The sequence below is a fragment of the Ailuropoda melanoleuca genome, chromosome 7, assembly GCF_002007445.2.
Source record: "Ailuropoda melanoleuca isolate Jingjing chromosome 7, ASM200744v2, whole genome shotgun sequence".
Classification (NCBI taxonomy): domain Eukaryota; kingdom Metazoa; phylum Chordata; class Mammalia; order Carnivora; family Ursidae; genus Ailuropoda; species Ailuropoda melanoleuca.
In genome coordinates, this window is record NC_048224.1 from 122,726,375 (window position 1) to 122,748,888 (window position 22,514).

A 22,514-nucleotide genomic window follows, 5' to 3' on the forward strand; every position below is an offset into this window, starting at 1 on the left:
ATGAATTTATGCATTTAAAAATTTTTCATCCACTCATTTTGTATAGTGAGCCTTACTGTCATAATCAGAAAATATTTCAAATTTATAGCTTTTTATAGAATACTCATGATCATGTTATTTAATCCATGTATCTATCTCACAGGGATTTTACTATAATTTCCACTTGATATTTGGGAATATATGGTTTGAAGCAGTTACCCAAGCTCCAGCATTTACAGTTAGTAAATGTTAGAGCTTGAATTTGAGCCCAGTAATCTCTAACTTTAAAGTGTTTGAAATTTCTATAATGGACGAGTTTTCTCTAAGTTACTTTTTAGAGCTTAGAGCCATCATCTGGGATTTGCAGACATATCAATCACGGTTTTGAAATTGTTTCGCTCCCATTGTGGATGTGGTTTGATTGACCATTAGGAGGGATGTGTGCACGGACGAGGTTGGCATTCAGAATTCTGAGTCCCTCTGGAATTGACATTTAGAAAGAGTTAAGTCTCTTAGCCACATGAAGTGTTAATTAGAAAAGTATATAGTTCTCTAATGAGTTTCTGTTATATATAAAGTCAATAACCTATTTTCGAAAAAACGATAATTGCCTCGGTGGTTACTTATGTTTTTCTAACTGATTCTTCTCTATCTTCTCTCCCTTGTCTGTCCAGTACTTAAGTCTGTAATGAAACATCTCAAATTCTCATTGTACTTAGCTTTATTTTTAATGCTTCTGGTCTTTGTACTCCTCACAAGCAACTATTTTATAAAATAGTGGTGATTATTCTTGGACAGTAAGTCAGAGTTTACTTCATATACACAGTTAATGTCAACTTTAATTAATAATTAGTTTACAAACATAACTAATGCCCTTTTTTCTATACTTGGATTGAAACATTTTGATTTTAACTCTCTGTAAATTCCTTGAATTGTCTCAAAGAGAGAAAAAAAAAAATTAGAGCCTTTTCTGTTTTGTCCACTTGCAGGGAAATGGAGAGAAGGGTGGGATCTCACCACTAATAGAGAATGCCCAGCATTTTTTTTTGTTTTTCTTTTATTTTTTCTTTATTTATTTTTTTAAAAGATTTTATTTATTTATTTGACACAGAGACAGCCAGTGAGAGAGAGACAAGCAGGGGGAGTGGGAGAGGAAGAAGCAGGCTCCCAGCAGAGGAGCCTGATGTGGGGCTCGATCCCAGAACGCCGGGATCACGCCCTGAGCCGAAGGCAGACACTTAACGACTGAGCCACCCAGGTGCCCCTGTTTTTCTTTTATTGTCAACTTTTTATCTTGCCCACTGACAAAACAATTATGAAAATTTTATGTGTAAAAATATATGTTTTACATCATAAAGTAGAATGAAATAATCTTGGATTAAAGGACAATTCTCTCAAGAAATTTTCTATGAGAAATTCTTCGTAAATACCAACAGAACAGAAATTTTACTTCTCATATTGTGCAACACCAGGCTTAAATATTCAACTTATTTGAATTCTTACAGTGTGCTCCTTTTTTTTTTTTGATCCTTTTCTCAATCTGGGGACCTACATTCACTTCCAAACCTTTGTTATATTATAGTTATTAGGCAAAATCCAGAGTCACAAAAGTATGTTGGTGTAAATTGAAGCAACAGTCAATACAACTTCACATAATTGAGACATTCTGGCAATAGCGAGATAAGTTGAAGAACAATGGCCTCTACTGCTCCTTTAATTTTCCCATAATTTCCCTGATATTCTGGGAAGAAAGTGGGTGCTGGCAAATCAGATTAACTATAAAGAAGTGGGCTGAACTTTATTCAGCTTAGGTCCCGGGATACACAACTTAGTTCCTGGCGTGTGAGGTAGAGCTGTCAGGAGTTCATCTAAGGATGATGACGTAGAGTCATAGACTGGCTCTTGTTTGTTGGCTCACTTGGAAAACAGTGGTGCAAGCACATTTGCCTGGGCGATGTTGAATCTGTTTAAGATAGCTACTCTTGCTATCTTAGCTACAATTGTATACATTGTATACATGCAACTTGCCAAGTACAGATCATTTCTTATCTCATCATTAGAACAATTTAGGGAAAATGGCTACCATCATGGGAATTTTTTAGGTTATTTCCTGGAATCATCATGGTAACCAGTAATGAAGTGAGTCTCTTTAAAGCGATTCACTATTTTCATTCAAAAACATATTTAGTGACTCATCACTATATGAAATGACACGTAAGAACTCAAAAACTAGATATGTATTCAATAAAGACTTGATATTCTTTCTTCTAAGGTATTTGAACATGTAAAATTGCATATTGATAATGTTTTCTAATAATGGTGTCAGCATAATTTCCTAATTATATATTAGAAAAACAACATTAAAACAGTTTATATTCTTGAATGCTAGTTAAGGTGGAAGTAAGACTTGGTTACAAATAACTTCCTACATAGATAAATGTATCAAGATTAAGTGGAAATGGACTCAAATGAGGAAGTATTCCAATACAAATGAAATTTTATCTTTCCTCAGAATTTTGTTGTGCGCGAGTGTGCATTTATGTATGTGTGCATGTATGTACTTGTACCTTTATCTTTCCACTTTGTTATTACATCCTGCCACTTAGTTTGTTATCTTTATAAAACACAAAAAGTTGATAAAACTGATGAAAATTTGTCTCAAAAATTGCAAAAAATTGACACTATCTGCGTGGCTAAATATTTACCTCTTTCTTTTTTAAATTTAGAATTTTAAAATTGGTAAATATAATGTAAAAAACATTCCAAAATATGTATGCATTTTGAATACAGGCACAACTAAATTCTAATTTGTGATTTTGTTTTCTGGGACTCATTTGAAGCTAAATAGCTCAAAAATGCAAGTTGGAAATATGGAGATTTGGCGTCTAGTCTCTCATGAGTTATGTGACATCATGAGTCACTTAAACTGTCTGGGCTTTAGTTTCCAAGGTATAAAATAAGATGTTATTGAGCTCTAACGTACTTGGTAATTCTGTCAGTCTACGAAGTAGAAGTAAACCAGAGCCAGATGACTCAGGCAATGACAAGCGTCGGAATCAGGTGACACATTAATGGAAATACAGGAGACAAAGTGGAGTTTGATTTTACAGGGTCAACAACAGAGCCAGCAAGGAACCAATTATTCAAGCCTTAAAATTAAAAGTCTCTTTCAGCAAGAAGTAAGAATGAATATGCAATCAGAAAACAGTTTGTCAAAAATCAGAGCAAAAATGTTAGAAAGCCATAGAGATGCCATATCGAGAGGAAGAATGTCATATGTCCATGCCTACTATGCAGCGAACATTAATATCATTTTTGCCTCTCATTTGCCATGAGCAGAAAAGAATTCCCCCAATATATGAATAAATTACCTGAATTGTGAAGGTTAAGTAATTTGCCCAGCATCATGTTAAATTATAACTTGGACCTTGGCCATGTTCTCATACTACTGCTGACTACTTATAGCCATCATGGCCAAGTCTCGTTGGACCCTGGAGTTCTAGGCCTGGTTTAAAAGTACAGATTGCTAGGCATCATCTTGGACCATTGGCATCAAAACTCTGGCATGCAGCTGTGGAATTTGTTTTGCTGGAGAGTTCTCCAAAAAACTTTGCTGCCAGCCTTGTTTGAGAAAGATGGTGGTCTAAAGTACATGGAGGAACTAGGCCTGAAGAGTAGTAGCTAGAGTCTGTAATATGTGATTACTCAGGCATATTCGATGTTTGCGACCACAATTTCTGAAGTTTTACTTCCTATGAATATTCTAATTCTATCTCAAACCTTATAGCCCTTCCTCCTCCAACTATTTTACTACACTGAATTCGTTGGTGAGTGTTCAAATCCAAAAATAAAATAAAAAAAAAATCCTGTTCCCTTTTCTTTCTTTTTTGGAAGAAAGTCTCCTAAATTGTAGTATAAAATAGTTAAGTTTCTAACTATAATCACATTTATTGAAATAAATGAAATGTAAACCCCACATGAGTCAGTTTCTTGTTTGTTCATGGATTTGAAGCTTCCTGCTAATTGACACTTTCAGAAGTCTTGGTACCACCCATTTAAAGATAGAGCCCATTGAAAATGCATTTTTAAAAGAGCTATTTGCAACTGGAAAATAGGGATGTTGAGAATAACAGATCTATCCAAGAAAATACACTTGAGCTAGCTGAGAATTTTTTTTTTCCCCCCTAGGAGAGCACAACATTTTATATGCATGTTAAAACTATACTCTCTGGTGGAAAAGTTCTATTGACTAGCTTAATGCAATAGCCTGCAGCTTTTTTGTTCCTCTCTATGTGTTAATTGGTCATTCCTTAAAAAGGTTTTTTTTTTTTTTTTAGTTTTGATGAAATCGAATATGTATGTTGCCAATTTGGTGGCTACAAAACGAGAAAGCAGTGACTTTTTCCATTACTAATATTTTGAATAATTGGGCTATTTTAAGAGTATGCTTATAAGTGGCTACACATTTGAAAAACTATTTTTATACTATATCCATTTTGGTTTTCATGCTTTCTAGTTGCCGTATTACTTTCGGTGCCAAAAGCAGTTCTAAGAGAATAGAAGGAATGACAACTGAAACAGTATTAAATAAGCTTATTTAAATGTCAATAATTCAATAATTGAGGCCACATTTATTCAGCATAAAAACTGATAATGTAATAAGTTATCAATGAAGAAGTAAGTAGATACATCCTGAATTTTGTCATTCAATAATGATGTAGGCAAAATCAGAGGCTAAAAATAGGTAGGGAAAAGTATAAGAAACAGAAAGAACGAAAACTACTTAAAATAAGCAAAATTGGGAAAAAGTGCTTATCGTATGGGTCAGGTACCAGCAGTGAGTATGGAGATTTTGGAGGAGACTTTTCAGTTTACAAAGTTGTGTGCCAAATTCAAGGCACCGCAGGGGTTGCTAAGACACTCAGGGTTTAGCAGCAGGAGGAAGACATTACCCCTCTGAGCTCACAGTAAAGAGAAGTCCTACTGGAGCCTGCTGAGAGCTGCAGTGGTGGAAAGGAGCCCCTTGTGCTGGAAACCATTGCCATAATGATACAGAGCCAGGCCAGAGTAGCACAGAAGCAAGGAGCAAGCAGAATCCTGCCTTTGCCTTCCATGGGCAAATTCAGCTGCAAGCCACCAACTGGAGTTCTTAATGTCTTGAATTTACATATAACTTTCAGTGTCACACTCTGCAGATTCACAGCTGATTGCTTATAGCTTTCAGCCTCTCTTCCATCTGCAGTGTTTTTTTTTTTTTTTCTTTTCTTTCATCTACCTGTGAAAAACCTACTTTATGTTTCCCTCCTTTACTTGGGTCAGATTCTTTGCTGAGATTCTGTATTCCAGGTCCTCCCCTGCCTCCCTGTAGGGGGGCTCTCCTACCGGAGCCTTTGGTTTCCCAGAAATTGTGATCCTTGGTTCTTATTTCTCTTGGCACTCTCTGGATTCTGCTGTTACAAGCTGACCGAGGAGCTGGTTGATGTGATCTTCCTTTTAGCCACTTAGCTGTCAGAGGAGCGTTGTGGGAGTGGTTGGATCCTTGGGCAATTAAACTTAGGAAAAGAACTATATGAATTAGAAATTGTCCTACTACTCCTTTAGCCCCACAGGCTTCACAGTGCCTGGGCCACTTTGGAAAGAAGTCCCCTTGGAGAAAAGCCCTGGGGCTTATGGACTTTGTATTTTGTGAGCTGCTAATACGTTTTTCTACTTTCCCTGCTGCTGTTGATGCCTCCCTGTGCAATGACTCATCATTTACTGTTCCCCGTTATCCTTCCTCTTGTCCTCCATGTGCTATGCTGGAAACCTGCAGATTGCCTAGTCCTCTTAGACTCCTTACTGTGACAGGCTTCTCTTATTATGAAATGATGTCCAAAAGAAAATGGCACTGGTAGGGCTGTGAACTTCCTCTTCCTTGTTACCATGGGCTCCTAAAAAAATCTGTTGATTTAATAGTAGCTCTAAAATGGGCACTAGGAAGTGAACTCATGAACTCCTGACACCTTGAACCCTTACATCAACATCTTGGAGATTACATGTGATGGTTGAAAATATGTCCACCAATTCTTTGGCACTTCTTTCAAAAGCTGGAGCCTAGCCCTCCTCTCTTGAGTATGGGCTGGGTATAGTGACTTGCTTCTAATAAATAGAATGAGGCAGAAGTGATAGGGTGTGATTTTTGTGTTTAGGTCACTAAAGACATTGTGGCTTCCGTCTTTCTCTCTCTCATCTTGGATCACTCACTCTGGGGTAAGCCAGCTGACCTGCTATGAGGATGCTCAAGCAGGCCTATGGAGAGGTCCTTGTAGCAAGTGACAAGCCTTCTGTCACAGCAGCAAGGAACCGAGGCTGTCTTTCAGTGGCCATGTGAGCAAGCCTTCTTGGAAGCAGACCTTCCAGTCCAGTCAAGCCTTCAAATGACAGTGTCCCTGGCTAACGTCTTCACTGCAGTCTCATGAGAGACCATGAACCAGAACCACTTAGCTCAGCGACTCCCAAATTCTTGGTACCCACCAAAGTTGTGAGATAATAAATGTCAGTCATTTCAAACTAAGAAAACTGGGAAACTGGGACAATTAGTGTTATACTGCATATATTTTTTATTCTGTTTTCCCAGAATTTACTATTCCCCTAGTCATTTCATGACTTTCTTTCAGCAGAGAGTTTTTGCTCATTTCCCAGGATCTTCTTCCTGGAAAAGAAGTTTGGTTCAAATTTCACCATATTCCTCAAAGTTATTAGTGTGGATTTAACACAGTATCTATATTTTAAGATGATGAAATTTTCTCTCTAATTCCCTTTCTTTTTATGTTTGTTTCTAAAAGGAAAAATGTATAGTCTGTGGTTTTGAGCCTTATTACTTCTTTATATTCTATGCTAATGCTTGATATCCAACTTTTAAAATGTTTCCTAATTAAGTAATTAATAAACTTGCATTTTAAAGTCTTACTCTTGTAAATAAACAAAACAAAAATTTTCTGTCTCCTTCTGTAGGTCTTTTAAGATCTTGGGATGGTCTATGACCTTTGCCGTTCATTCTCATACCTGTGATTCAACCACAGAGACCCACTTGTTTCCCTCCAAGGTCTTGGCATTATACACCTGCTCCTGGTGCCTCTTTGGCCTGGAATGTCCTCTCAGCTTAACATGTGCTCTTTTAAAACTCAGCTCAAGGGTCGTCTTCTTTATCCACTCATCTTGTCATTTCCCATCCTCTTATTCTCCTGGACCTCAGCCTTATCCATGCGTGCTTCATGAGAGTGCCTGTAACATTTTGTTGTGTTTATTTGCCCATGTGTCTGTCCCTTCTTGTCAGTGTGTCAGGGCAAGGAATCAGGTCTGATCCATAGTTCTGTCCTCAGCTCTGTCATGCATCCCATGACCCATGGTAAGTACTTCCTGGTTCTTTTCGTATTTTAATTTTGCATCTTTGTGTTCCTCCTTCTAAGGCGCTCACAGAATTTGCTCCACGATATCATTCTGTACTTTTATTTGGTCATCTGTAAGAGCCTCGGAATTAGAGCCTTATGATGCTTTCAAGGTATGTCCCGGGTGATAAGTTTGTATCATGCAAGAGACATAATATTTCGATTAATGCATTTTAGCATAATTAATCTCAATATTTAAGGTTCACACTTTAAAACTTTTCAGTGCAAAATGTATATGAACAAATAGATTAAAGACTGTTCCCCTGGGGCGCCTGGGTGGCTCAGTCATTAAGCGTCTGCCTTCGGCTCAGGTCATGATCCCAGGGTCCTGGGATCGAGCCCTGCATCGGCTCCCTGCTCAGCAAGAAGCCTGCTTCTCCCTCTCCCACTTCCCCTGCTTGTGTTCCCTCTCTTGCTGTCTCTCTCTCTCTGTGTCAAATAAATACATAAATAAAATCTTAAAAAAAAATACTGTTCCCCTCCATGAAATATTATGTATAAGTAAAAATAGTTTCTCTCGAAGGAAATTCTTACAGCCTTTCCTAGTCTTTGGGAACTTTTCTTTAGCTTTTCTACATGAGATCTAGGTATTCTGGCTTTTCTCTTACCTCGAACTCCCCCCTTCTACTCTACTCATCCACCCTTCCCTCTTCCTACTCCCTGCCAAGCATGCAGTCATTCTTGTTCTTATAGTCAGAAGCTTATGAAGTCCTTTTTTACTCTGCCTGTGTTCATTAGTTTCTTATATGTGTGAAGTGTGTGCTCAGATTTTACTGTATAGTAGGCACAATAGTTTGTGTGCTCAACAAAAGGAGACTTTTGGGAGAAGCTAGGATGTAGATAGGTAACTAGAGTGAGACAGGTAGCACCATCTTGGCCCCCTCAGTGTTGGCTCTGGGAACTTGGATCGTTACTGTGGGTTCTACATGTTGTTTTTTATTCTGACCTCTGACCTTCTGCCAGGACTGACTCATCTCCCTTCCATCTTAGATCTTGATTCATCTTAGATATTAACTGTAATCTCTCTGACTTGACTTATAATGGTTGGACTGGTGTGTTGGTCTCTTTTCCAGCTTTAGCTGTTGCTTGTGTCATAACTAATTTCTGAGGAGGCTATATATTCACTCACATATTTTATAATTGCATATTTATTTGTAGCATTTATCTAACACTTCTATTTAAAATGTTTATGATTTCAGTTCCACACAGCTTGAGGTTATTATGATCTAAAATGATTAAATTATCAGTGCAGAATATTGACAATTTCAATGTGACAACTTCTCGATAACTAGCTTAATAGGAAGAAAAATTTAAAATTTCACATGTGCACGTGCATGCACGCACTTCCCAACAAACACATGAGGGACTGAATAAATTAGACTAATCTTTACTGAGAAGAATTAGCAAATCTCAAAAACCTACACAAACATTTGCTTGAAGGCATCCGAAAGCTAGCATGTAAATAACTATAGGGCCAAAGTCCAAGAGGAAAAACGAAACCCATAATGATAAGCTTGGCTTAGAGTGACTTTTCCCCTGAGTGTCCAGATTCTGGAAGAGGCAGTTGAGAGGCAGCGATTTTGACGATTCACAGTGCTAGGAGAACAAAAGTTGGAAGTTAGGACTTGCCAAAGCAGGCATTTAGACTCCAAATACTCTAGGGATAAGCTTATAGTAGAAAAAAAAAAAAAAAACCTGTCTCTCATAAGGTTCTCAACTTTGGTTGTAAATCACCCGTTGGATAATCTCAATTTCTGATTATATCAAGGTGATATGGGCTTCCTAATATTCCCAGCAAACTCCCACAATCAAAATAAAGTATTCTTGGCAGAAAGACAATGTTATCTGAGGTGTCAAATTATGTCTTTAATTCTCCATATGAAATATCTGGCACTCAAACAAAAACACAGGTTGGAACACCAAAGAAACAGACTCACAGAACTTTCAGATAATGAAAATATCAAGCACAAACTTATGAAAAAATGATGTGTCATAATTTTCAGGGAAAGGCAAGGCAAGATTCAGATTCTAGGCAGAGGCATGAGAAATGTAAAAAGGAAACCTAGAGATTTTATTTCATTTCATTTCCATTTATTTATTTATTTATTTATTTATTTATTTTTTATTCATTCATACATACAAATGGGAAATTTTAGACTGAAAAATAAAATAACCAAATGAAGACTATGATGGGTTAATAGCAGACTTAATGAAGCTGAAGGGATTAGTAAATTGTAATGCCCATCAAAACAAAATATCCAGAGAGATAAAAGGGTAGGAAATATATAAAAGAGTGATGAGAAAAATTAGCAAGTCTAGTAGGAATCTCAGAAGGAGAGAGCAGAGAGAAAGAGCAGAAACAATACACAAAAGAACAAGAGTTGAGAAATTTTGACAAAGGGTGAAAGATATTAGACTACAAATGAACCCCAAGTGGAATAAATAAAAAGAAAATCATATCTAGCCTATCACAGTAAAAATGGTGAAAACCAAAGACAGAGAAAAAAAGTCCTAAAAGCAGTCAAGGGAGAAACCATTTAGAACGTTTAAGGGGGCAGTGATAAGATCAGCAGTTAGCCAGCTGTCAACAGAAAAAAATAGAAACCCAGTAAACGATGAAATATTAATGGAATAAGTGAAAATAACTATAAGCCTAGAATTCTATACACATCAAAAATATCCTTCAAGGTGAAACATAACCATATTTTTTAGACAAGAGACATTGTCATCAGTATACGTAACACTAAAAATAGGACTGTTTTTTAGGCAGAAAGAAAAATGATCACCTATAGAAACTAAGAGATGTAGGAAGGACTGGGGAACCATAAAAAACCCTAAATATATGGATAAATTTAAAATAATACTTTGCAGAAAAATGTTATAGCAGGCCTGATACTGCAATGCGTAGAGACTTCTGCTTCCAAGACTGGCCTTTGGCTGGCCTCTGGGCACTGGGCTGGTCAGCAGTTCCCTACACTGATGTAAAACTTTCTGAAATTATAACGGTTCACTATTCCTAGGATGTTTGTACAAATCACAAGTTTATGCTGACTATCTCATTTCCTTATGGGAGCTTGGGATTTTGGCACAAGCTTAGCAGAGGGTGTCTATGTGACCAGCTCCTGATAAACCAATCAAAACAGCCCCAGTACACACCTTAGGCATGGAATCTCTAGTGGCTTTCCCTGAATAGACAGTGCATACATGTGGCTGTATTTTTATTGTTGAGGGAAAAGTACGCTCTATGCAAGCTCTTATAGGAGGGAGAAGTGTCTCAGGAAATCTGTATGTGGATTCCTTCAGACTCTGCCTGCTTCTTTCCCATTATAATCCAGCTCCATGTACTTACTACATAGACTTCATTAATTTTTGCTATCACAACTTTATGCTGAGTTTTATGAGTGCTTTTAATGAATCTCCGTATGTAAGGGTGATCCTAGGGGCTCCTGACACAAAGACCGTCTGTTACAGTAATAGTGAAAATACCTTGTGGGGTTTAGAACATACATAGTATGAAAATATACAATAGGAGCATCTAAGAAATGAGTCAAATGACATATAAGCATTCTGAGGTCCTTTTACTATTTAGAAAAAGGTAAGGTTGTAATTCAGGTTAGACTTTTCCAGGTCGAGAATGTCTAATTGAAGCTCTAGGATAACCACTAAAAGGGCAATAAAAGAATGAATAACTACCAAGAAAATATACAGCAAATGGCATGGTAAAAAATAATCAATCAAAAATGTCAAGTATGAAAGGAAAGAGAACATGAAAAAGGCAGGGCGAGTAGCAAATAATAAGTCGACTAAATTCACATATCTGTTAAGAGCATTAAAGGTAAATATATTAAGTGCTCAAAATAAAAGTCAAGGGTGTGAGACTGGAAAAAAAAACCCTAATTATATGCTGCTTATAAGAGACAACCTAAAATGAGAGAATTTAGAAAAATTGACAAGTAAAAAGGATAGAAAAAATATATAATGCAAACATCTAAAAATAAATAGAACTAATGAAAATATAAAGCACACCAACACATCATAGTTATGACATTATGAATATTTGAAAAATCTTTAAGGCATAAAACCAAAAAGCATTTTATGGTGATTAAGTTTCAGTTTACTATGAAGAAGTAACAGTGTTGGATTTTTAGACACTCATTTGCATAGTTTTAAAAAATAAAAGACTGAAATAACCTATTGAAGAGAAAGATAAGAACAAATTAGTAAGAATGCAGTAAACTTAAATGATGTGATTAACAATTTGGAAAGACATACCTGAGACACTGCTCACACTTTATAATACAGTGTTCATTTGAAGTACACACAGGCATTTATAAAATGTGACAATATTCTGGGCTCTTCTGTGAGTTTGAACAAAATTAAAAAGATTATTTTCTGTTCACTAAAGAATGAAATTAGAGTAAATAATACCATGGTAGCCTAAAAGTCCCTTATGTGTGGAAATTAAAATATACTTTTAGATAAGGGAAACCCGAGTAAGCATTAGAACGTATTTTGAATGGAATAATGACGGAGAAGAGGAGAGATCAAATATTTGGGGTGCAGAGGGAAATTTAGAGTGATAAATGAATTTCTTACAAGTAAAAAAAAAAAAGAAAATCAATGAACTTGGTGTCCATCTCAAATAAAGTAGAAGAAGGGAAATAACGGTAACAACGGAAAAGATAAAAAGCAAAATAGAAAGTACCAAAGTGACGAGCTAGTTGTTTGAAAAGTCTAATAAAATAACACCTTCCCTTCCCCCAGCTAGACTGAGCAGAAAGACAAGAAATTAAACAATTTACTCAGGAGAGAAATAGGGAATATACACATATGGTCATAATACACAATAACTAGGTAGTGTTTTCAGTAATATAAATTTGATTTACCACCAGAAAATCATGTAATACAGTTTCTCGCTGTAAGAAACTGAAGAAGGGAAAAATCACAGGATCATCTCTATATGTGCAGAAGTGCATTTGATAATATTTGACACCTGTTTACGATTAAAATAGTGTCTACAAATAGAAAGGGATTTGATAAAGGTAGCTAGAGAAAACCTTATGGTTAACATCATACATAGTAATACAATGTTGATAATGTTTCTCTTACATTGGAAAGGCTACAGTGATGTCCAAAGCCATCACTTGTTTTCTAATGTTATTGGATAGATTAGTACAATAGGGCAGACAAAAGAATTAAAACTATATAATTGTAAAGGAAAAAACAAGACTGTCATTATTCAGTGATACTGTTTTTTAAATTCCATAATAGTTTACATATTTGAACTATTAGTAAGTGAATTTCACCAAAGCTAGGGACATAAAGTCAATGTTAAAACATCATTTCAATATACCAACAATAAAGTAAAGTTTACTAACAGTATGAACTCCAATTGAAATATACTCCTAATAAAATGAAATTCCGAAGAGAGATACTNTCATTTCAATATACCAACAATAAAGTTTACTAACAGTATGAACTCCAATTGAAATATACTCCTAATAAAATGAAATTCCGAAGAGAGATACTATTCATAATAGCATCTACAATATCAAATACCTAAGATGGATAAAACCGCTGTAACAGGATAGTGAACTATTATAGAGAAAGGAAAGAGATTTATAAACTTAAAGATGTTTTTATGAACTGTTTTTATAAAGATGTTTTTATAAAGATTTATAAACTGTCAGATTTTTTTTGGTAGTAATTAAAATGCTGGTTCCAAAATTAATGTGTAAATGAAAGGGACAAGAATAGGGAAGATAGCTGAGATACTTTTGAAGAAGGATTTAGGAGGACTTACACTTTCTGATATCAAGGCTTTTTATAAAGATATAGTCCATACTATAGGGTACTACTGGTGTCTGGTGGGATGGAAAACAGAGTGCAGAAACATATCCATAAACACACAAAAACTTAAGATTTTCTTTTGGTCTCAGTAAAAGTTGCTGATTCAGTTGGACAATCCAGAAGGGAAAATGAAACTGGACCCTTATACCATCCACATGAAGAAAAATCAATTTTATGTAAAATATTGGTTTAAATGTAAAAAGTAAAATATTTATGAATATTTTCATAACTTTGAATTAAGGAATAATTTCTTAAGCAAGACAGAAACCATTAACCATGCAAGAGAAGACTGAAAATTTGGATTACATTAAAAACTAAGAACTTCTGTTAGTCAAGATTTCAATAGAGAATGAGAGGTAAGTCACACATAGAAGAGGATATTTCAACACATGTATTTTAAAAAGGGTAAGAAAAAAAGAAAAAAAAGGCAAGAAACTTGAACAGGCAGTGTACAAAGATGAATATCCAAATGGCCAATAAACCTTTAAAAGTTGTTCATCTTCAAAAGACTGACAATAGTAAATTTTGGCAAAGATGGTGAATTCTCATATTGTACTGGTGGGAATGTAAATTAGACAATCACTTTGGAAACAAGTTTACTAATATTGAACATATGCGTACTTTAACCCTGCAATTCTGCCTCTGAGTACATACCCAACAGCAATGTGTATACATGAAAACTAAGAGCGCTGTAGATGAATGTTCATAACAAGGTGTTTGTGGTAGTCATACAGTAGAGACAGTCAGATGTCCATCAATGCTACAATGAATGATACAATGTACTCATATCATGAAACAGGTGTAGCAATGAGTATGAATGAATGCAGTTACCCTTGAAAACATGGGTGACTCTTACAATTATCATGTTGAGTGGAAGGAACTTTTGACTATGGAATGATTCTATCAATATGAAGTTAAAAAATATGCAATAATATTAATGTATAGTATTTGAATCAGAATAATAGTTATGTTTGGGCAGAAAGAGGGGTTGTAGTAAGAAGGGACACATCTGGGATGCTGGTAACACTCTTTCCATTAGTGCTTATGCTGTGCTGTACACTATTTATGTATGCGTTATAGATATATTTCTTTTGAGAGAGAAAGAGGGAGAGAGCATGCACACCTGAGTGAGGCAGGGAGGCGCAGAGGGNGTGTATGCGTTACAGATATATTTCTTTTGAGAGAGAAAGAGGGAGAGAGCATGCACACCTGAGTGAGGCAGGGAGGCGCAGAGGGAAGGGAGAGAGAGAGAATCTTAAGCGGGCTGCATGCCCAGCATGCAGCTTGATGACACGGGAGCTTGAACTCTCAACCCTGAGATCACAACTTGAGCTGAAACCAAAAGTTGGAGGCTTAACTGACTGAGCCACCGGGTGCCCCTGTGTGTGTTGTATTTTTAAAAGTTGAAGAGACTACATACAGAATTCAGAGTTGAGCTCTGTCTATTGATTTCTATCTATATTTTGAGATCATTTTTTCTTTTAAATATTACTTTTAATATTATTTTATTTAAAGATTACTTTGTCATATTAATATGTTAGAACATGGAAACCTGAAGTAAATNGAAGGGAGAGAGAGAGAATCTTAAGCGGGCTGCATGCCCAGCATGCAGCTTGATGACACGGGAGCTTGAACTCTCAACCCTGAGATCACAACTTGAGCTGAAACCAAAAGTTGGAGGCTTAACTGACTGAGCCACCGGGTGCCCCTGTGTGTGTTGTATTTTTAAAAGTTGAAGAGACTACATACAGAATTCAGAGTTGAGCTCTGTCTATTGATTTCTGTCTATATTTTGAGATCATTTTTTCTTTTAAATATTCCTTTTAATATTATTTTATTTAAAGATTACTTTGTCATATTAATATGTTAGAACATGGAAACCTGAAGTAAATTTTGAAAAAAAAAGTTATATTCTTAAAAAAAAATCTTATCCAAGATTGTCTGCTTCTGTGGTCTTTCCTTCAAGTTTAAATTAATTGGCAATTTCTGTTTTATTGTTTTATTTTTTTGTTTTTTAAAGATTTTATTTATTAATTTGAGAGAGAGAGAGACAGCCCGCGAGAGAGGGAACACAAGCAGGGGGAGTGGGAGAGGAAGAAGCAGGCTCCCAGCGGAGGAGCCTGATGTGGGGCTCGATCCCAGAGCGCTGGGATCACGCCCTGAGCCGAAGGCAGACGCTTAACGACTGAGCCACCCAGGTGCCCCTGATTTCTGTTTTAAATGTGATAGACAAACTGTTTCCTGGCTTCCAGTAGAGCCCAGTCTTATCAGTTTTATTTAGATAATATGAATTTTGATTAGTATGGTGTTTTTAAAGTTTTTTTTTTTTTTTTTTAGAGAGATTGAGCACACGAGCAGGGGGAGGGGCAGAGAGAGGGAGAGAGAATCTCAAGTAGACTCTGTGCTGAGCATGGGAGCCTGACGATGAATCCTGAGATTATGACCTGAGCTAAAATCAAGAGTCGGACATGCTTAACCGACTGAGCCATCCAGGCACTCCTAGTTTGGTGTTTTTAAATGGAAATATTTGGAAGTTATATAACCTTACAAACAAAAATGGAAATTAATTTAGGTATATTAGTTATGTTGGAAGAAACTCTGATAGCAACCAGACTCAAAATTAGTGTCCCTAATAGTGACATGCTGAAATCATGGAGGTCCCAGAAATTTCTAATATGTTTCAATAGAATTTGCACATGAAATTTGATTTTCCAAGCTGCTGCAGTAATGTCTATTTTACTGGTAACTGTGTTGTACTTAAACAACTCACTTCAATTTCTTGTCTTCCTTGATATTTTAGGATGGTCTGTTGATGTGTTCGTAACTAAAAAGGTTGGCAATTAACATTTTAGGCCACTTATGATGTTTTTTGAAAGTGAAATGAGTTATTTACAAATAGACCTTGCTTCAGGGTCATTTAATACACAAAGTATAAATATACAACTAAATGGAGGATTATTTTTTTAATGTCTTCTTGTAAGCAGTAGAGTTTCTTAGCATCTGCTTTAAATGTCTAATTGTGCATATTTTCAAGTGCATACTTATGCATAAAATAATAGTAAAATAAAACAGTAATAGTAAGGCACATTTGTATTGATCTCATTGTATAAAATACCTTCTTAAGGGTGCCTGGGTGGCTCAGTTGGTTAAACGTCTGACTCTTGATTTCTGCTCAGGTCATGATCTCAGGCTTGTGAGATCGAGCCCCACATCAGACTCTGTACTTACCCTCTCTCTCTTAAAAAAACACACAAAAAACCACCCAATCCCCCCACCTTCTTATTTAAGAAGATAAGTGGCACATTGGAATGGTTTGGTGGAGGAACTGTCCTTTTCATTTTTTTAAAATTATTTATTTATTTTAGAGACAGAGAGAGCAGGAGCAAGGGAGAGGGGCAGAGGGAGAGGGAGAAGCAGGNAAAATTATTTATTTATTTTAGAGACAGAGAGAGCAGGAGCAAGGGAGAGGGGCAGAGGGAGAGGGAGAAGCAGGCCCCCCCTGAGCAGGGAGCCCAGGACCCTATGATCATGACCTGACCCAAAGGTAGATGCTTAACTGACTGAGCCACCCGGGTGCCCTGCAGCTGTCTTTCTCATTCAGCCTTCATGTTGATCTCCCTTGCTGCCTTCCTTCTTTCTTTCTTCTGACATTTGGACAGTCATCCAGCAGATATTTTTCATGGGGCTTCTTANCCTTATCTTTCTCTTATGAAACACTTTACAGACTCTTAGAGCACCCACTGATATTTCTTGCTTTAATCATGATATCACTNATTTTTCTCTTATGAAACACTTTACAGACTCTTAGAGCACCCACTGATATTTCTTGCTTTAATCATGATATCACTTATTTTTTGAAATGTCATCATTTTATTATTATTTGCTTTTTTTATGAAGGCTCTTTTCCCAATGAGATCATACATTTCTGAAAGTGGAAACTGCCTTTTCTTGTTTTCTCATATGTCAAGGGACATAGAATGTACTTAAGACCTCATCAAATAGAGTTGTACGGTTAAAGATTGAAGTTTGTATGAGTTAAGTCCAGCACTTTGGGGAGATTATTGTTTACACAATTTATCCTGCACTGTGTATTATCCTTGCCATACTGCTATTAAAGTAATGAGATTTCTGGTTCAGTACTCACAATGTGGAACCTCACAATGGGAAATGATAAAGAACAGCTTCAAATCAGCTTCGGTACTGGTTGTACATTCAATCCACTACAGATCAACTCTGGTGCCTTACACAGAGTGTATTTGCAAGGCTAATTCACTGGTGGATACTAACAACACTGGGGTAATCCTCCGTTTACTGAAAGATGGAGAAACATAATCTCATCCAGCAGTGCCTTGCATTTCCAGAGTGGTTAGTACTAATCCTGCAACGAAAGTCACCTACTCATCCAGCCATGGCAAATATTCTTACGCTTCAAATTTGCATGCAATCTGTAGGATTAACTTTCCCACTTTTTGGGCATGTCTGTTTGGCTACGTGTAGTAATATAGGATTGTTCTGAAGGGCATACTAGTTAAGAACAAGTCTCTGGAGTCATGCTGCTCAGTATTGACTGCGTGGTCTTGGGAAAGTTTTTTAACTTCCCTGAGCCTCATTTTCCATCTGTAAGTGGAGGTAATTAATGACGGTGTCTTTTTTTAGTGGGAGAGTTGCGACAAACTGAGAAGAAACCTTAACAACTAAACAATTCCCTCAACAAACAAACAATTCCCTTTTCCCTCCACGGGTAGATATGTACTCCCATACCATACAGGAAAAAAAAAAATAGGTGAGAACACTGGAACTTTAAAAATTCTGCCTTGGGGAGCCTGGGTAGTTCAGTTGGTTAAGTGTCCAACTCTTGATTTCAGCCCAGGTCATGATATTGGGGTCTGGGGATTGAGCCCCAGTTGGTCTCTGCACTCAGCAGGGAATCTGCTTGGGATTCTCTCTCTCCTTCTCCCTTTGCCCCTCCCCCTGTGCTCTCTCTCTTTCTTTCTCTCTCTCCACAATAAATAAGTCTTAAAAAAAATTCTGCCTCAAAATTTTAAATTTATGATGTGAATCTTCACCCATTCTTTCTTCTTGCCTTTCATTTCCAAATATGAGGATGTCTCTTTCACAAGTCAAAGCTAGACCTGTACTCATGCGTGATCTCTTCCCTCTTTTCATTCATCACCTTCTTGTATCCTCCATCCTTTGTTTCGCTGTATTTTCAATTTCTCTCATTCCAGTTTGTCTTTCTTTTCAGCCTACAAAATATGCTTTAGGTTGTGTTGGCCTCTGACAGCCATTTGAACTGCTGTTTCATTGTTTCCTCGCCTTTCCACCGAACCTAGAGTAATTTTGTACTCTGTATGGGTTTTATCAACTTTTCCATTAGTTAATATATTAATATTAATAACACAAACTTGTTACAAAGGGGATGAGTTGACATTTTTCTCATTACCTCTTCAGCTCACCAGTCTGACTTGTATACTCTCTTTACTGAATCGGCCCGTCAGAGATCACCGGTGACCACTGGGGGATCCTTCTTTTCAGCTGGCTGACTTCTGTGCAATATTTGATCCTTGACCATCTCTCCTTACCGTTGATAGCTCCGCAGTGGCTTCTTTTTCAATCGTAGTTTTTATGATAGCACTTTTCTAATCCTGCCTTTTCAGATTTATTTCTTTCAACTCTTATTTCTCGTCTTTGATTGTGTTATATATTTTCAGGATTTTATCTTTACCTTTCCTTTGTCTTTAAATGCTCTCTTTCCCTTTCTCTCAATAGTGTCATTTAATTATAACCTTTTACCATTTACCAATGTTTCAGTGACTTTCCAGTCTGTATTTCTAGATCAGATCATCTATCTGCAACTCCAAATGCAACATGAAAGCAGGCCACTGGGTGTCCCCTAAGTACCTCATAGGGAGCGTCCTCCAGATGGCAGATCTATCTTTTTCTCCATTCTACTGGAGGCCTTCATCCCCTCTCATTTGGACCATTGCAGTAGTCTCTAAATTGATCTCACTACTTCACATAGTGAGAAGGGCTAGGAAGGAGATGCCTACAAATGCATGACAGATAGTTCCTTTACAATTTCTCCACTGTGCAGAAAGTTACTGGTCAGTACAAATTGTCAAGCAGACCAGAGTGGAATTTTTAGTCCCTTTCTCTTAGAGTCAGCTTCATTATCTTGAATTTATTCATGTTTGTAAGCTGCTTTACATAGATACAGGCATATAGAGGCCTTGTGGCTAGGAATATTATATTAGGTACTTTATGTAATTTGAATGTGTAAGTCAGTATTTCATGATTAGATTCCAAGATGTGAAGATCCAAATTATTTCTTCACTGAATATTAGAAATATTTTTATATTTTTCCCTGCTAAATTTTATGACAATTTATGAGCATCTTCTGTGGAGAGATTATATTAAATATTCTTCAGTCCTTTAGCGTGTTACCTTGGCTCTAATAATTTAGTTATTTTATCATATAAATTATATTAAAATTTTAAAAACCTCACTTCTAAAAGTGTTATATAATATGCCCTTAAATTTATGTAATTTATGTATATCTTACTAATTTCAGTATTTTGTTTAATAAACATGTATATTTGGCCCTCAGTATCTCAAACTACTATTTATTTATGCGAGTCATGCATGTACTTAGAAAAGAAGAAAAATCAAGATTAGAAATTTGAATTATCAAATTATCTTGATATCAAATAAATATAAAATATCAAGTAATAGTTCCAAAATATTTGAGAATATTTTATTTACCTTTTTTTCCAATTATAAATGATTTCTAGAAATGTTTGAACTCTTCTGTCTGTCCATTGGGGCTTCAGTAAGAAAATATCATAGACTGGGCAGCTTATAAACAAGAGGAATTTATTTCTCACAGTTCTTGAGGCTGGCAAGTCCAAGATCAAGGCATTGGTGGACTCTGTATCTCATGTGGAACCAGTTTCTGATCATAGATGCTGCCCTGTGTCCTCACATGATGGAAGTGGCTAAAGATTACTTTAGGGCCTGTTCTGGAAGGGCCTTAATCTTATTCATGAAGACTCTGCCCTCATGCCCTAATCACCTCCCAAAGTCCGCACCTCCAAATGTCATTACATTGGGGATTAGGTTTCAACATATGAATTTTGGGGGGACCCAAACATTCAGACCATAGTAATTTTTCTTAATAACATTTGATTTTTCCGCTTGTTTCTTAACAGTTTATAAGTCTTACTTGAAAAATGAACATATAGAGTATGTTTTTCTGTATTTTATTTTTAGGAAATGAATGTTCATGGGTGTATAGTTGTTTCTGTTTCCTTATGTCACAGCAATAACAATGTCACATGGTTATTTGGGTTCCATTCACCTGCAATTTGTGAGCTTAAGAGTTTATTGTACTAAATTATCCTGTCCTCTCTATAGTATGTTAATAAATTTAGTAGCAGTTCTCTGTAGTAAATTAACTACAAAAAATATTGTTTTCTCAAGAACAGTAAAATATTAGAACAAAAATGCTGTCTGTCAGCATTTCTGTGTTATATGTAACAAGACATACAATTATTTATAAAATAATTATAATCATTTTGTTAGGAATGTGAGCATTATTATAATGAATGCAATAATTAATCTCCTTTATTTCAAAAACATCGCCAAGTTCTATTTTAAAGGAATTTGAATATATATGTTTCTGGAATAATATGATTTGTACTCTAAAAATTTTATTTCTATCTACAAAATGATGTAATTTGATTACATTAGAAACAAAAAACTCTAAATATTTATGCATCTTGTCTTATGCTGGTTGTGAAATCTTCAGATCAATAAAATAAAAGTACAGTTCTGGAGTTTTTCTTTCTTTTGACACGTGATAGATTAAAAAGCTGTTATGTAAAATGTTAATATTTCCTTTTAAGAACATTTCTGTGGGTTCTTTTTAACTGATGTTTTATTTGAGGTTTTGGTATTTCACAGCATAACACTTTATCATTCAATGGGAAACAAAATTCTACCTCACTGTGGCCCGCCTTTTGGAATTTTTTTTTTCTGTCAGTGGTGCTTTTTAATATATCATCTTTTGTTTGCCTATTTTTGGACTCTGAACTGTAAATATAATAAGTTTCTGTCTATGCTTTTTAAAAAGGTTCTTGAATTCTGGACTTGAATATGAGTAATACAAAATAGTTGGTAGAACAAACTGATTCTAATATTTATTTGGAGAGTCAAAAAACACAGAAGAGCCAGTACAATATAATTGGAGAACTGACAGTACCCAACCTCAAGACTTACTATATAGCTGTAGGACCAAGAAAGGGTGGTATTGATGAATGGAGAGAGAGATCAATGACACAAAATAAAAAGTCATAAAATAAATCCATAAAAATAGTCAAATGATCTTTGACAAAGGAGCAAAGACAATCAAGGGAACAAAAATAGTGTTTTCAACAAATTGCGCTGGAATAACTGGACATTTGGAGGCAAAAAAGTGAATCTAGACATAGACATTGCACCCTTTACAAAAGTTAACTCAAAATGGATCATAGACCTAAATGTAAAATGCAAAACTAAAGCTCCTAGAAGATAACATAGGAGAAAGCCTACATGATCTTGGACGTGGTGATGACTTATTAGATGCAACACTGAAGGCATCGTCCGTGAAGGAAATAACTGATAAGCTGGACCTCATTAAAATTGAAAATTTCTGCTCTTCAGGCAATGTCAAGAGAATGCGAAAACAAGCCACAAACTGGGAGAAAATATTTGGATAGACACATCTGATAAAGGACTGTTATTCAAAATATACAAGGAACTCCTAAAACTCAACAATGAGAAAACAAACAGTTTGATTAAAAAAAATGGACCAACGACCTTAACAGACACCCACCAAAGAAGGTATACAGATGGCAAATAAGCATTTGAAAAGATTGTTCACATCATATGTCATCAGAGAAATATGAATTAAAAAAACCAATAAAAGAACACTACACATCTTTTAGAATGATCAAAATCTGGACCACTGACAATACCAAATGCTCACAAGGATGTGAACAACAGGAGCTCGCATATGTTGCTGGTGGGGTGCAAAATGGTACGACACCTTTGGAAGACGTGTAGTTTTATACAAAACTAAATATGCTATTGTAATATGAGTCAGCAGTCATGCTCCTTGGTATTTTCCTAAAGGAGTTGAAAAAAACACGTTCACACAAAACCTGCAAGTGGATATTTATAGCAGCTTAATTTTATTTTATTATTATTTTTTTAAATTAT

At 35.9% G+C, this 22,514-nt stretch overlaps 1 protein-coding gene across 1 annotated transcript in view; it reads left to right on the forward strand.

Moving 5' to 3' along the window:
* GPC5 (glypican 5) overlaps positions 1-22,514 on the forward strand; it is a 1,313,037-nt gene that overhangs the window by 98,051 nt on the left and 1,192,472 nt on the right. The window lies entirely within an intron of this gene.